The sequence below is a fragment of the Polypterus senegalus genome, chromosome 17 (assembly GCF_016835505.1).
Source record: "Polypterus senegalus isolate Bchr_013 chromosome 17, ASM1683550v1, whole genome shotgun sequence".
Taxonomy (NCBI): domain Eukaryota; kingdom Metazoa; phylum Chordata; class Cladistia; order Polypteriformes; family Polypteridae; genus Polypterus; species Polypterus senegalus.
The window spans coordinates 12,795,780-12,812,012 of NC_053170.1; the positions used below are offsets into that span (position 1 = coordinate 12,795,780).

Here is a 16,233-nt window from a genome sequence, read left to right on the forward strand (position 1 = left end):
ATTGCTTCAGGCCATTACCCCTCATCACCCTTCAACTGGGACCACAGAGAATGCCAAAAATGAAACGTAGACCAGTCTTTCTGGCAACAGGTCAAAAGTTAAACAATAAAAAAAATAAATAAATCAGCGCGAGACAGAATTAAAGGCACACTGACTGGATGACGTGTCAATTTCAACACTGCTGCAACTGTACCTGGAATGACAGGTAGGGAAGGTTTGGCTGACTTTTGTTCAGTTCAATTTTGAAAGTTTCTTCCTCCTCCACATCTGAGGAAGGGCATCAGGCACAAATTATATGCAAAAGTGATGTAATTTGTTTAAACAATTAAAAAAAAAAAGGAAATGGAGAAACTGTAATAGTTAAAATATAAAATTGTCCCGGTGCTCTCTCATTATTCTACAACTGGAGTTCTTAACAATAAAGGCGGATTTAAAATGGATAAATGGTGGTTGTGTTAGCAGCTACCTTCACCAGTGTTACCACAACAGAAACCTATTTATACTTTAATAACGCTACACAATGTTAAACCCACACCTGCGCCAGTTTTTAACCAAGCATTCCAACAGCACAAAATGATTATTAGTGTGATAGGCTTCAGCTTCCCCAAGACCCTTCCCTGGATAACTCACTTAAGAAAATGGAGGGATGGCTGCATGGAAGCCTACAAGTGCTACTCTAAGCTAGAGAGCAACAGCAGTTACATTGAGCCTTTGGCATCTTGGACAAAAACTCTAGAGATGGATACTTTACAACATGGTACATGTTAAGTTTTTAGAAATAAATAATTTCCCAAACTAAAGGGATAATAATGTTGATAATATAGGAAGCTTATTGAATGCGTTTATGTTACATACAACATATGTACGAAAAGGCACTGATACAGCACATTGCCGCACCCACCACATGACAAGCTCAGGATTCCAGATTAAGACCCAAGTGCAGCCCTGCAACGGGTGACTCCTCAGCACCACACTGGAACAGTGCAAGATTTGTTATGGTGGCTGGAGTGCCAATTCTGCCACCAACCCTCAGGTTTTTCCCTGCAGGTTGGAGGGCCTACATGCAGGGCTGGATGCAGATTAATGTTATAAACCAGGACGGAGCAAATGCACGTTAAGGGCTTTGCTCAAGGGCCCAATGGAGTAAAGTCACTTTTGGCGTTTTACAGGATTCAAGCCGATTGCCAGCGCAGATCCCTAGCCTCAGAGCCACCACTCTGCCCCAATATGCAAAAATAGTGTTAGAAATGTGCAAAAATGTAACGGAGTGAACACTTCTACTTTAACTTTGCAATCCATTACAATTCAAACTGAAAAGTATTGTAGTTACTTCAGAACTGAAGTTTCAAGGTGACGTCAAATTACACAATAGTGGTGCTGGACAGTAGCGGACGTTTGCAAGGAAAAAAATGTCATAATACTTCATACAAATGATTAGATTAGATAAACTCTACTAATCCCATGGGGACATTTAAATGCGTACGGCAGCAGAAACATAAAAAACAAGGATACAGCCTTACAGGACAGATAATACATTAAATTAATCAATCGATAAATAAAAATAAACTTAACATATACACTGTGTGCACAATTATTAGGCAAGTTGTATTTTTGAGGATTAATTTTAATATGGAACAAACACAGTGCTATCAGTCAATCCAAAATGTTAATAAACCTGAAACCTGAATGTTTCACAACGGAAATGTGAGTGTGAACATCATCAGGGGAATACATATGTGCGCACAATTATTAGGCAACTATTAGTGTGCAGATTTATTATGCAACTAAAGGAAAAATGAAAATTTTCCCATCTCACTTGTTTATTTTCATCTGTTATAGTGAGAATAATAAACAAACACCTCAAAATTTACAAATAAACATCTCTGACATTTCAAAAAAAAAAATCAATCAATCAATGACCAATATAGCCACCCTTCTTTCCAATAACAGTCATAAGCCTTTCCATTCATGGAGTCTGTCAGTTTCTTGATCTGTTGACGATCAGCTTTTTGTGGAGCAGTGACTACAGCCTCCCAGACACTCTTCAGAGAGGTGGATTGTTTTTCTCCCCGTAAATCTAGCGTTTAAGAAGTGCCCACAAGTTCTCGATAGGGTTTAGGTCAGATGAGGAAGGGGGGCCATGTCATTATTCCTTCATCTTTAAGGCCTTTACTGGCTGGCCACGCAGTGGAGAACTTCGATGCAAGTGATGGAGCATTGGCCTGCATAAAAATCAGGGTCTTCTTCCTGTATCACTGTTTGAAGAAAGTGTCTTCGAAAAACTGGCAGTAGGTTTGGGAGTTGATTTTGAGTTCATCTTCAATGCAAAAGGTCCAACTAGCTCATCTTTAAAAATACCAGCTCATACCAGTACCCCACCTCCACGTTGGAGTGGAGCTCTGTGCCCATTACTGATCCACAGGTCCATCCATCTGGTCCATCAAGAGTCACTCTCATCTCATCGGTCCATAAAACCTTTGAAAAAAATCTGTCTTCAGATATTTCTTGGCCCAGTTTTGACGTTTCAACTTATGTTTCTTGTTCAGTGGTGGTTGGGTTTCAGCCCTCCTTACCTTGGCCATGTCTTTGAGCACTGAACACCTTGTACTTCTGGGCACTCCAGGTAGGTTGCAGCTCTGGAATATGAAAGTACTGGAGGATAATGGGTTCCTGGTAGCTTCACGTTTGATTCTTCTCAAATCTTTGGCAGCTAATTTGCTCTTTTGTTCTCAACACGTTTCTTGCGACCCTGTTGACTATTTGCAACAAAATGTTTGATGGTTCTGTGATCACACACCAATATCTTAGCAATTCCAAAAGTGCTGCATCCCTCTGAAAGACTTTTTACAATTTTTGACTTTTCAGAGTCAGTTAAATCTCTTTTTGGCCCATTTTGCCTGAGGAAAACTAGCTGCCTAATAATTCTGCATACCTTGATATAGGGTGTTGATCTCCTTAGGCCACACCCTCCCTCATTACACAAATACACATCACCTGACGTGCTTAAATCCAATAAGCATTCAAGTTAATACAGCTTGGAGTTGGAATATACGCATAAAAATGATGATATGGTCAAAATACTCACTTGCCTAATAATTGTGCACACAGTGTACATGGGGTGGAAGCACTGAATTGCCCGCTAGCAGTGGGCAGAAAAGACCCCCACAATATTAGCCCTAAGAACCTATGAAAAAGACGGAAGGATAAAAACCACAGGTCCTTATTCTACGATGGTACATACAGGGCGAGTCAAAATTATATTAACACTAAAGGTTCTGCTATGTATATACTTGTATACAATATATGGCGAATAGGTTGAGACATTCATGTTAAATCATCTTGTGCATATGAAGTAGATTTTGTGAAAAAAATGTTTCCGCCACTCAAATGTTTAACATAATTTTGACTCGCCGTGTATAATCTTGCTCTACTAAAATTAAAAAAAAGAGGTCTCATCCTCTTGACGCTTTCTGCATGAACATTACGGACTGTAGCTGCTGCCCTGGATCGCAGATTGTAACAGCTCACCTCCTTACATTATTTGTGTGTTCTTCAGCTTCCAGAATTCACTTGAACATTCTCCATGGAAGCCTGCATTTACCACTAAAGATGCTAAAAAGAGACTAATTTAAAAGTACACTAATCAAATCCCACCCAAGATACCCATGGAAAAACAACTGGCAGGCGACATTTTCCTCTGCCATTAGTCAACCATGATCATGGTGCGTGACCTGTGCAGCGGATGACAATGACTTAAGTAAGCACTCAGTGTGCCCCGAGGTCGAACGTTTCGTCACTACAGTGTCCTGTGCTTTACTCAGTCATCTCAAATGGCACGACTGCATATAAAACTGATGCATTAATCAGATGATTCATATAATTGAACAAATCATTCGAGATATACTTCAAAGCTCCACGGTTGAGCTTCCATATACAGGGTGAGTTATAATTATGTTACCATTTGAATGGCGGAAATAATTCATTCACAAAACATACTTCATACCTGCATGATGATTTACAGGAAATGTCTCAACCTGTTCGCCATCATGTTCAACACACAAAAACCAACGAGTAACAGTAGCATTTAAAGCCCAGACACACATTTTGCAGGGAATAGATGATACCACAGTCTGTATTCTGTCCTTCAGGTCCTTGATATCATGAACTTTCCTGCTACAGACACGCGCACGCACGTGTGTAATCCTTCACCACTCCCCATAACCAGAAATCACAGGGTGTCAAATCAGGGGATTGTGGAGGCCATGGCAATGGTCCACCATGAACTATCCATTAACCTGGAAAGGTATGGTCGATATAAATAATCCATTAGTGTTAACATAACTCACCCTGTATATTTAGACTTCTGCTTACAGTGTTGCTGTATAAAATATTCACAAAAATTGGTGAGCATTTGTTTTAAATTCTGATTTATGACACGTGCAAAGCCCATTAGCCTCCTTGACCTTTCCGCCTTTCAGGGCCGCTATGGAGAGTGTGGTCTAACTGCACATCTTAGGAGTCAATAAGCTTTTGTAAAATATTGTACTCAGGGGCCTAAAAGGAAAATGGCAAACTGGGTTTTACTTTTAAAGAACAAAAATCCATATACTGTAAGATGTTTGCTTTCTGTGTTGAAATCAATAATGCACCAACATGCCTTGCGTGGTTTGAATCCTTGAAACTGAAAAGTTTGATGGTTAGCGTCTTGTGGAAAACCACATCAAAAGGTTTGTAAAAAGTCGTGATAAGTTTCATCAGAGGCTCAATGGCCACTTTTATCTTTTATTTTGTTGCTTCTTCATAAAATACAAACATCCAACTGTTAGTCCATCTGTACTAGAGGGCTTCCATTAAAATTCCAAGATGATACAGGCTATGATAGATGGCTTCTCATTAATTACACACACCAATCTCCTGAGGGACTCGAGGTCAGGACCTGGGAACTGCACATGTGAGGTGAACTGGAAATTTTAAACTGACACATGTGCGTGTTTGCATGTTCTTCTTCCTCTATGTGGGTTTTTTCTCTCACATCACAAACACGCACATTTGTCAGTTTAAAATTTCCAGTTCACCTCACATCACAGGTGAACACATTGAAGGTGACTTGCAGTAAGCTTGCCTTTCACCCTGGATTTCTGGGAAATTATACCAGCCCCCTGCCACCTTGATCTGGTTAAATGAGTCAGAAAACGGATAGAAAGAAGAAATACACTGTCAGCCCCTGGCAATTTATTTCTCTTTAGCTCTTTTCATTCGTACCGTCGATCACTATTGCTGATTCCACATTTTTTAATATGATTTTAAGACTGCAGTAGCTACTGAGAAACCTTCGCCTCTTTAACGTAAAAACTTCATAAAACTATATACATTTATGATTTAGATTTACTTCCATTAACAATATCCTGAAAATAAATGAAAACAATCCACAATCCCGTCCCAGATAAAGAAGCCCCTGTCTCAAATTTTGAGGTCACTTCCCTTCATAAGATGGTGAGGACTCCATCTATTGCCATTAAATGTGTGACTGACACAGACTCGGAGTTAACAGCTTTATACACGGTGATTCAAAAAGATTCATCCGTTTTCAAAATGATTTATTTCACTTGAAAATCATTTCAGAATAATGCAGTAAATTGTAAATGGTTAATGTGAGCATAAAGATAATTCTGTAACTTTACAAGTGCTCAATATGGCCTCCTGCAGTGGTATGAACATTCTTCTTCATTCTTTCGGCGGGTGCTCCCGTTAGGGGTCGCCACAGTGGATCATCTTCTTCCATCTCTTCTTGTCCTCGTCATCTTGCTCGGTGAACTCCCATCATCTGCATGTCCTCTCTCACCACATCCATAAACCTTCTCTTAGGCCTTCCTCTTCTCCTCTTACCTGGTAGATCTATCCTTAGTACCCTTCTCCCAATATACCCAGTATCTCGCCGCTGCACATGTCCAAACCAACGCAATCTCGCATCTTTGTCTCCCAATCGTCCAACTTGAGCGGACCCTCTAATGTCCTCATTTCTAATCCTGTCCATCCTCGTCACACCCAATGCAAATCTTAACATCTTTTACTCTGCCACCTCCAGCTCCGTCTACTGCTTTCTGGTCAGTGCCACCATCTCCAGCCCATATAACACAGCTGGTCTCACTACCGTCCTGTAGACCTTCCCTTTCACTTTTTGCTGATACCCGTTTAGCACTAATCACTCCTGACACTCTCCTCCAGCATATACTCTCTTCTTCACCTCTCTTCCACACTCCCTGGTACTCTGTACTGTTGCTCCCAAGTATTTAAACTCATCCACCTTCGCCTTCTTGGTCACTTCTGTCCACTGTTTGGATGTAGAGAATGATGAGTCCACTATAGATAGGTGCTTTCCCACTGCAGGAACTTTATTAAGGAACCAGTGACCTTTTAGAAACTCAGGAACGTTTGTAGCATTCCCACCACAGGAACTCAAGCCATTTGTAGTCCCTGGTACTTTTTCTGGCTCCTGCTCCAGGGTATGTACTCATCGTTCAACCAGGAATCATCATGATTGGGGCTCTGATGAAGAATTGTGTGGACTGGCTGACCTACAGGCACTGATGCCAACTTACAAATCTTCTACTTTGGAGAGTTAATGATGAAGATGGAGTGCCGCATCCCTCTTCATAGCTGCCTCCCAGGTGCACCGCATCAAAGCAATAATCCCCCTGTGAAGCTGCTATCACTCCAAAGCAGTAAGGTGGGGGTGCTGACCCTGAACCACATAAAGTGCCTCACTTCGTACAGCATCACTCTCCATTGCATGTCACATGTTTTGCATAAAGGTTACAGTTTCTGGCCCAGGTCCCACATCAAACAGGAACTCACTGGTTCCAAAAAAAACAAAGGTGCTGCAGTGGGAAAACGTCTTCAGAGTCCCAGGTCCTCCTCATAAGGGTTACTTTAAAATTTAGGAGCTCCACTTTTACTTCCTATGTGTAACACTATACCTTTACTTGCATTAAATTTCATCTGACCAAACTGTACGGTACACTACAGAAATCCCTCTGTTATGATTTAACAGATTCTAGATTATCAGCTATACACATAGCCTGGTATCATCTGCAAACTTTGTTATTATTAGGCAAACACCTTTACCGAAGGTGGCCTATAACCAGGGCTGGCACCACCATTACGGTGAATTAGGCATTCACCTAGGGCACAGATCATACTAGTCACTAGCTGGGAGCAGGCGCGGATTGCACTTTGCCACACCCACCACACGACAAACAACCCGGATTGCCCAGAAGTGGGGGAAAAACCCAGACAAACGGGTTTGGTGCCGAAAACTCAATTGACACACTAATAAGCTTGGCCTAGGGTGCAAAAATAACCTAGCACCAGCACTGCTTATAACATATAAGATATAATTGCTGACACTTCTTTTGTTTATTTATCCAAATTGAGCCCGGGCAGCAGAAGCGGTTACCAAGTGTCAATAGTGGGACTTGAACCCACAACCTCAGGGCTTGAAGTCCAAAGTCACACCACACTGCTTGCCTAACCATAAAACTTAACCAGTTTGTTCCTAATATTACTATTCAAATTACTTTTGTATATTACAAACAGCATTGGCCCCTGTACAGTACTTGATTTTGCTGGGAAAGGTCCCGGTTCCCTGTAAATTATACATGTACAGAAACTGAATGGCTGTGTGGCTCTGCATAAAAATGTCAAATTACATAAAGCAATGGAGTACCAAATAGTGTTTCCCACATTAATGCACTTAATCTAATTGACAGCCGCAGCAAGACATAACCTATCCCCAGCTTTGGTACCCCATCAGCTATATAAACAGGGGTCCTTGTCTTGTCCTTTCTGCTACTGAGGCAGACTCTGACTCCCTGGGACAAGTTGGTTCAAAATGAAAGATGGCACTGGCTGAGGCAAACACTTCAGTATACATGAAAAAGACCTTGTAATGAAGGTTTACACTTGAACATGGGTATACGAGCTGGTTCTGGGACCCTTGCGAACACCGTACAAGACTGAGGTGAACACTGCCACTACCAAGACATGGTGCAGTTTGAAATTGGATTAGGTTACTAGGCGTGTACGTTGGGGATGTTGGGGCGAATATCCTCAGACCCTAGGCTTCTCCGAGCTCCCCAGAGTGTCATCCTGCAAAGCAACGTGACTTTGTCAGCTGACCGGTGAATAAGACTCAAGAAATTACTCGCACAATTAGTACCGATGACAAAAACGCAACGCTAACACAGGGATGACTGACGAGGAATTCTAAAGCACATTGCACGGTTAAAACATTAGTTAAAAAAACGTGTTCGCTAATTCATCAAAATAAGAGAAAAATTTATTTGCCTAGACATAAAACTTTTTTTTCCCCCCCATAAAGCAAAACCAAACAAGAAAGGCAGTGTGGGCTACCTGTTGGAAACACATGTTACAAATATAATGTACTCAATATGAGGTGGGTCCGCAAAGATTCCCCCCTTTTTTCCGTTGAGATTAGCTGAACTAACCCCCACCCTCCCCCCGATCCCCTCTTCGGGTGCGTCTCGACCCGTCCCTTACCTCAACTGGTCCGGTCGAAGGTGAGCCTCTTCCTGGTATCCTGTCCGTTTCGAGAATAACAACATGGGGGTGGGAGGGGGATAGAGAGGTGCAGGAGGGAAGAGGGGGGAAATAATTCTCAGAAAAGCGCCCCCCTTTCCTCTGAAGAAAACACGCACACACCGACAGTGCAGAGAATGTGTCGGTGCCGATGGAGACTCCCCCTAGCGAGGGCCCGCCGTGGGAACCCCTCCTCCGATTTGTCCGAATACAACTAGTGCGGCCCTCCGCTCTTTTCTGACCCCGCACCGACCTATATGGCCATCCCGAAGGCTTGTTTACTTATCGTTTGGATTCGCCTCCCGTCTCCCGAACCGAAACCCGGAAATGGAAACTCCTCGGAGGGATAGAGCAAGAGGGGAGGAAAAAAAACACACAAAATGGAGGCGAGGTTTGCGTGCAGGGGGCGGAGTCAAGTTAGAGCGTTTGCGTTCGACGTCATCCCATGACACAGGTGCAGCCTCGTCGCCATATTGGTAAGGACATTCCTGAGCACGGCAGTTGGCAAGGGATGCTGGGCGGTTAGCGCTGCAGTCCCACTCGGAACTAAAGCGACCTCCCTTCGAAGCTATATGGAGAAGGTGGATCAAGTACATCAACCCCACATAGAAGTGGGAAAAGAAGAAGAGGAGGAACAAGAAGAAGTCTTGGTGGAAGTAAGAACCCTAGCAGCAGAGTTCTGAACATACTTAACTTTGTTAAGAACAGACTTTGAAAGACCAAACAATAAGGCACTAGTCTATAGATGTAATAACCACACGGGATAACCAGTTTAAATCTGTTAAAGTCAAAAATGGTCGAAATCAGGCTAAAGTTCTTAAATTATAATGTTTATACTAAAATGTGGAACAAATGACAGAGAGGAATCAAATGTAACACTCAGCTGAAGTTGAACAAGGATACCCTCAACTAATAATGTAAAATGACCCATCTTAGCCAACTGAGACTTTTTCACAATCTGTTTTTTTCACTATTTATTTTTTAAAAACTATGTCGCAACTTGAAAACATTCAGACAAGTAATAAGAACAGAAGGTGGAAGCAACGTGGATGTTTTTTCACATATTTTTCTCATGCGGATATAGGATTTCTCACACTATCCTGGTTTAAGTTAAGGATGTGGGCGTGGCAAGAATGGGCCAGTTTGAATGTGAATAATAATAATAATACATTTTATTTGAATAGTACATTTCCCTGCTCAAAGTGGTTCACAGAAATTCATAAAGAACAACAGCAGCATGTGTAAAGTTGGGTACAAATTATAGGTAATGGATGGTGCACATTGATGGGCATCCCGGTCAGGATGGGACAAGGTTCCTTACCTGGATGGGAGGCCAGCCCTACAATGGTACAAGAAACCGGGTGAAGATCCTCCTTCCTCAGAAGATGCCAGTGTGGAAGAGGGTACACTGGTATTCCACCAGGGTTGAACCAAGGAACAATACCCACCCAGCAGGCCAGTGTAGTTGAAGATCAGGGGGGAACAACCTGGCAGGATTCCATGCTCTCCCAACACACTAGTTTACAGCCTCCCTTGGTGGCACTACCTGTTACAGGCACGCTAGCAACAGGACAGCCTTGTTGGGTGCCTGGAGTGCTGCCAGGGGGCATTGCAGGGATTCGTCATCCCTAATTGACCCAGAATTGCTCCTATCGGGCTATATCCTAGCACTTGAAGTACCCCCAGGTCCAAGATAAACAAGACCACTCAACTTTATCCAGGCATGCACTGACTCACTAAGAATATGTACATGAAATCTGTGACTGAAAATACTATAAAAATCGTGTAATGTGACAGGGCCTTTAAGTGAAGTGGAAAACCCAGAGATAAACCAACAAAAACATGTGGACAATGTGCAGAGTCCACATAGTCGGTGACCTGACCAGGATCTGAGCCGCCCCTCCCTGACCTGTGAAACAGCGGCACTAACAGCTGCACCACAGTGCTACCATGTTATCTCATTTCAATCTAAAACAACTCACAACGTTTACAGCTCAGTGAAGTGCCAGTCCTAAAAGCAGCAAATGCTAAAAAAAGACCCTGCCTTGTACATAATGCTGGACCAGTAGAAACATCTGGGAAAAGATTTAAATGCTATGATTCAACAATCCTGGGAAGAAACCAAGATATTCAGCGCAGAAAAGCTCACTGGGTTTCCTAAAGTTGGCAAAAACAAAACACTTGGTGAGCAAACGATAAGTCGGAAATTGTGTAAGCATTTCAATTTTCTAACAAAAAGGCTCAGTCATCCAAGACTGTTTTAACTGGCCTTCTACTCAGAAGCAGGCCATTTATCCTAAAAAAGAGCAAAATCACCAAAATAGTAAAACAAATGCGAAGATCTAAATAAACCCGGATTTAACCACTCATTCTGTATTTCCTTTAGCAGAAAAAACCTCTCACACATCTGCTAGAATTTCACATTTCTTTAGCATAAATAAGGTGAAATGTGTCGCTTGTCTTCTTATCCAAAATGGCTGCCATGATGTTACATGAATGACATTTCAACATTGAGACTCAGTAGTTTGCCATGAGTTTCCAGTGACATTATTATCCAAATGTATTAGCGGAATAAGTTTGCTTTTGCACCCTGCCTGTTTCCAACAATTGTTTTCTACTGTGGATTCATGGCATAGATGGATAGATATGAAGTGCACTATATAATAGATGGATAGATAGAGCGATAGATGGATATAAATGGTACTATATAATAGATGGATAGATAGGAAAGGCACTATATAATACAGTAGATAGGTAGATAGAGAGATAGATAGATAGGAAAGACAAAATATGATAGATAGATAGATAGATAGATAGATAGATAGATAGATAGATAGATAGATAGATAGATGAGACACAAGCAGTAAAGGGATTGCAGGAGAAGAATTTAGTCATGGCAGAAAAGTGAATGTTGAGATGGAAAGGTGGAGTCACAAAAAAAGGAAAGAAAAAGAAATGAGACAATCAGAGGTACATCAAATGTGTGAGAGCTAACTAAGAAAGTACTGGAAAGGAGGTTGAAGTGGTATGGACATGTGGTGAGGAGGGATAATGAATATGCGAGCACCAAAGTGATGGGAATGGAAGTAGAGGGGATGAGAAAGTGAGAGAGATCAAAGCAGAGGTGGATGGATAAAGTAGAAGATCTGAAGGAAAATGGTCTGACTGGCGAGAATGTGGATGACTGAGCTATTTGGAGGAGGTTGATCCAGCACATCGATCCCACATGGAAGAAGAAAAAGATGAAGAGGAAGAAGAAGTAGATGAATTGCATTGTATTGTACTCTGTTTCATGTACCTGCCTGGACAGATAATATATGATTTCCTATGTGCTGTAGGTGGCATATGGGATGGACAGGCATCCTGACCAGGAGAGGGGATGGTACTTTTTCTGGATGTGGGGCTCCTGGAGGACAGACAGATACCCGAACAAGGGAGGGAAAGGCATCAGACCTGAAAAGAGTTCTCGGGAGGAGGGATGGACATCCCCACCAGGAATTCCATACCCATGTGGGTAGCACCAGACAATTGGATAGGCATCCTCACGAGATATGTTTTAAGGATCTTCCCTGGCCAGGATTAAAGAAGAGAACAGGGAAGGTCTATATCTGAGGCATATTTAATTCCCCCAGCTGTTAGATGGCAGCAGCCCCCCATATCGGTGCCCATTTGGGAACCAGCAGGGAATGCTGGGAGTTGTAGTCCGGCGCACAGCCCTGCTGGGGTCCATGGGTGCCGCAAGGGGGCGCTGCAGGGAGATATGCTCCCCTATTTATAGGACTTCCATCGGGCAGTAACCCTGGCAATAAAAGTACTCCTGGGTCCTCAATAACAGGTACCGCACTCCGTTATCTTGATGAGTCTCAGCTAGGAGGAAGGAAGACAACACTCAACTGGAGGAGTGCAGTGCAGTGGTGAGAAGGAGAGGAATTATGTGGAGATTGTGAGAGTGATTACTTAAACCTGTGCTTTGTGTTTTTGTCAACTTTTGAAGGTAATTGTGGTTAATAAACCATCTGTTATTTGAATCTGGGACTGTGTTCACATGATCATGTTGGGGAGTGGGGCCCGCTGACAGCCAGGTCAGGTCAGGTTTGGAGCATGGACTGGTACAGCATGTTGCTGCACCCACCACACGACGAAACAGCTCAGGATCCTGGTTGGCAACCCCCCAGGAAGACTCATGGTCCAGTCCCACCCTCCGGAAATGACCCTCTATCTGCCGCAGCCAGGTGTTATGTGGACCTCGGCCTGGTCCAGCCACTCAGGTCCTTAACAATGAGCCGAATCAGTGCAACCTGAGGGAATCACACCACATGGCTGACGCTCCCTCACAATGCAGGTCATGTGCCTCATTCGGGACTCCGTGGGCAACACAAAGTCAAACCAGCTGGACCCAAGGATTCTCCGAAGAAACACCAAAGAAGTCCAGACTTCAGCTCAGGTCACTGGATAGCGTCCATGTCTCACAACCATATAGCAAGACAGGAAGCACCAGGACTCTAAAGACTTGGACCTTCATCCTGTTGCAAAAATATCAGGAGTGCCACACACCCCTTTACAGTGACCTAAGGACCCCCACCCCGCCCAATGCCCTCCCAATCCAGGATTCATAGGAAGAATCACCAGAGACATGAATGTCACTGCCGAAAAGACAAAGAGTCTTGAATCTTAAGTATAGCTATGACGGTCAGGTATCCACAAACCTTTGTCCATACAGTGTATCTTTTCAGCCACAAAAAAGTCTAAACACAGTTTCTTCAAGGATTCCAATTTATTTTGGACCCCTCGTAACTCCTTCACTTCATAAAGAACAGACATCAGTGCTGGCAGCAAACGTCAACAAGCTGCTCCTCTGTTTGTCCAGCTCCAAACACTCACTTTTCTTCTTTCCTTGCAGTGGCCATTGTTCCTCACTCTATTGTGTCATCGTGTACTTCGTCCATTACCTGCTAACTCCTGCAGACTCGAGTGTCCAACGCTGAGACCGGCGACTCGCTGTGATAAAATCAGACCTGCCAAAGTAAGATGTGTAGTCCTGCGTCTGAGTCACTGAGAGTGTCACACCACACAGGTGACGGCACCAGGCAGACGGATCAGCTGTCTACACCTCGCTTTGATTTTTCTTAAGATTATGCAAATGAAGGCTATGACTGGAAATCGTGGGAAAATTTATGTTGTGTGACGTCCGGCCAAAAAGAGGTGCATTTGCATATCTGACGCTGAGCCAAGTCCTTCTAAAGGACGCCTCTCGCCTCCTCTTCTCTTCTATTCATGCTTTTCATGCAGAGCACATCAAGGCGAAGCCAAGGCTTGGATGGCATCCAGTTTGGGGCGTCTGAAGATTCCATTTATGCAGTCGCTGCTTGGTGTTGTTTCCTGGGCCTCATGGGATCACAAGAGGGATGTGATTGGAATGAGACAAACAACCTCCAAATGTGAAATCTCTGGGCTTGCAGTCTTCAGGTTAGAGAAGTATGGCGGTCCAAGGTGAAGGAGATCTAACACCTCAGGGTGTCGTTTGTGGGCGAGGTTGACCAACAGATTGATTTAGCTTCAGTATGGCGGGTGTTTCACTAAAGCAGGACGTGTGCAGGGTAGAAGGTGATTATGAGGCTTACCAACAGACTGGGCCAGACAGTTGTTAGTACTTGTGGGGGGGTTAATCTTCTGATGTGGTTACAGCCAGCATGGTCAATCAACACTTTAATGGACTGGGGCCTGTCATGGATTGTGTCCTGTGACTCTTCATGGAGGCTGCCAGTTAATAATAATCGGCAATCAGTGTGTCCCTGGGGTCCACAAGCCTAAGATAATACTTAAACATGCATGTGTCCACTACAAGTGAACTTTTATGTTGCGTATTAGGAACCCTTCACGTTCTGCACACTTCATCGTGTTGCAGGCTTCATTTTAAATGGACAAATCTGTCCATTAGATGTGTCCAGAACTTGACTGGACTCCTCCTGTGGCAGACTGAATTGTCATGAATGCGTGTCAGAGGGTCCCACTCCAAGTTCCTCCCAGGTTTGTGATACCATCCTGAACTGAGATGTGGCGCTGCTGCTAATTATCTCATCTTCTAATCCACGGTGCAGAGAAACCACCCAGTGAGGGCAACTGACTCTGTCCCATATGTTTCCTGGGCCATAAGAGTGTGACCATCCAGAAGAAGGTGGCACTTCCTGTCTAAGCGACCCGAGCAAAGGAGCACCACATCAAAATGAGTGTAATAAGTTTGTATGTTTAATATGTTACTGTGCTCTGTACAAAAAGTATTTTATAAATCTGTTTCTTCTCACATGTACAGCTAACACAAAGCCAAATTTAGCACATGGGGGTTCATCATTTAGAACTGCTAGGCAAGCATTAGAAGACAAGAAAGGGACAACTGCAAAATGGGCATTGTACTATTTCTGTGTGACAGAGTCAGCATGGCATTGGATCTTCTTTTCCTTGTTTGGAATGGCATGATTCACCTAAGTAAGGGCCTGCGCATGAAGAAAGAGTATAAAGCCTTGGAACATTGCCTTTGAAGCCGACGGACGAATGGGAGATAATGAAATCCGATCCTGAAAATCCTTCCAGCGCAGCAACGAAAATGGCAGACTGTATATATCGAGCTCCCACTTTGATGAAAAGTCTTGTCTTGGCTTCCTCGTCTGTTATGCCGCGTAAATCGTCATTAAAGAAAGCTAAGTTATTTCTCCTATGTGATTTCTTACCGCCATATCACTAAGGGAGGGGTATCGCCTTTTAATATTATATCTGTATAGTTTCAGGTTAACTTAAGACACCGCAATTAAAAAAGAACGTATTCCAACTAGGAAGCTAGCACCCCCTGCTGGAAAAAAAGGAGTAAACAAGCCACTAAGAACGACTGAGCCACATTGCTACGGGGTGGCAGTTTCTGCTTTTTTTGAGCACCAGTGTGTGTTATTTTTGTTTAAAAACCTTAAGTAAATGGGGGCGGATGGGTTGGCACCCCAACAATTTACTTGCACATCAGCTTGTCATTCCCTCGGAAGACCACATCATCCTTTAGAAAGTTTATATAGAAGGTGCCACAATTCACACTGCATGCCATGAGAAAAAAACAGCAAGGAACTCTCTGTAGACCCCTGTAAAACAGTTGACATCCATCAGAAAGGTTTACCTATTTATTCAAAAATATTTAAACTCAAATCTCTCATTCTGCCCGCTCGCTGTAGCACTCCAGATGTTGCTCAGGTGTTTCCTGTTTGCTCTAATTCTCCTTGAGATGTTTCTAGAGCTTGACTGGAGTCCACCTGTGGGCAAACTGAATTGACCCGATGTCATTTAGAAAGGCACACATGTGGCTGAGCATATTCAACTTTTGAAGGTAATTGTGGTTAATAAACCATCTGTTTTTTGAAACTAGGACTGTGTTCACGTGATCATGTTGGGGAGTGGGGCCCGCTGACAGCCAAGTCAGGTCAGGTTGGGAGCATGGACTGGTACAGCACATTGCTGTACCCACCACACGACGAAACAGCTCAGGATCCTGGTTGGCAACCCCCCAGGCAGACATGCGGTCCAGTCCCACCCTCCAGAAATGACCATCTATCTGCCGCAGCCAGGTGTTATGTGGGCATCCCCTTGGCCTGGTCCAGC

At 43.4% G+C, this 16,233-nt stretch overlaps 1 protein-coding gene across 1 annotated transcript in view; it reads right to left on the reverse strand.

Annotated features, from left to right (window-relative positions):
• LOC120517172 (WAS/WASL-interacting protein family member 2-like) overlaps positions 1 to 8,962 on the reverse strand; it is a 61,229-nt gene extending 52,267 nt beyond the window's left edge. The window contains exon 1 of the mRNA XM_039739334.1: positions 8,560 to 8,962. The gene's annotated coding sequence lies outside the window, so the exon portion shown is untranslated. The remainder of the gene's footprint in view (positions 1 to 8,559) is intronic.
• Positions 8,963 to 16,233: the final 7,271 nt, after the last annotated feature.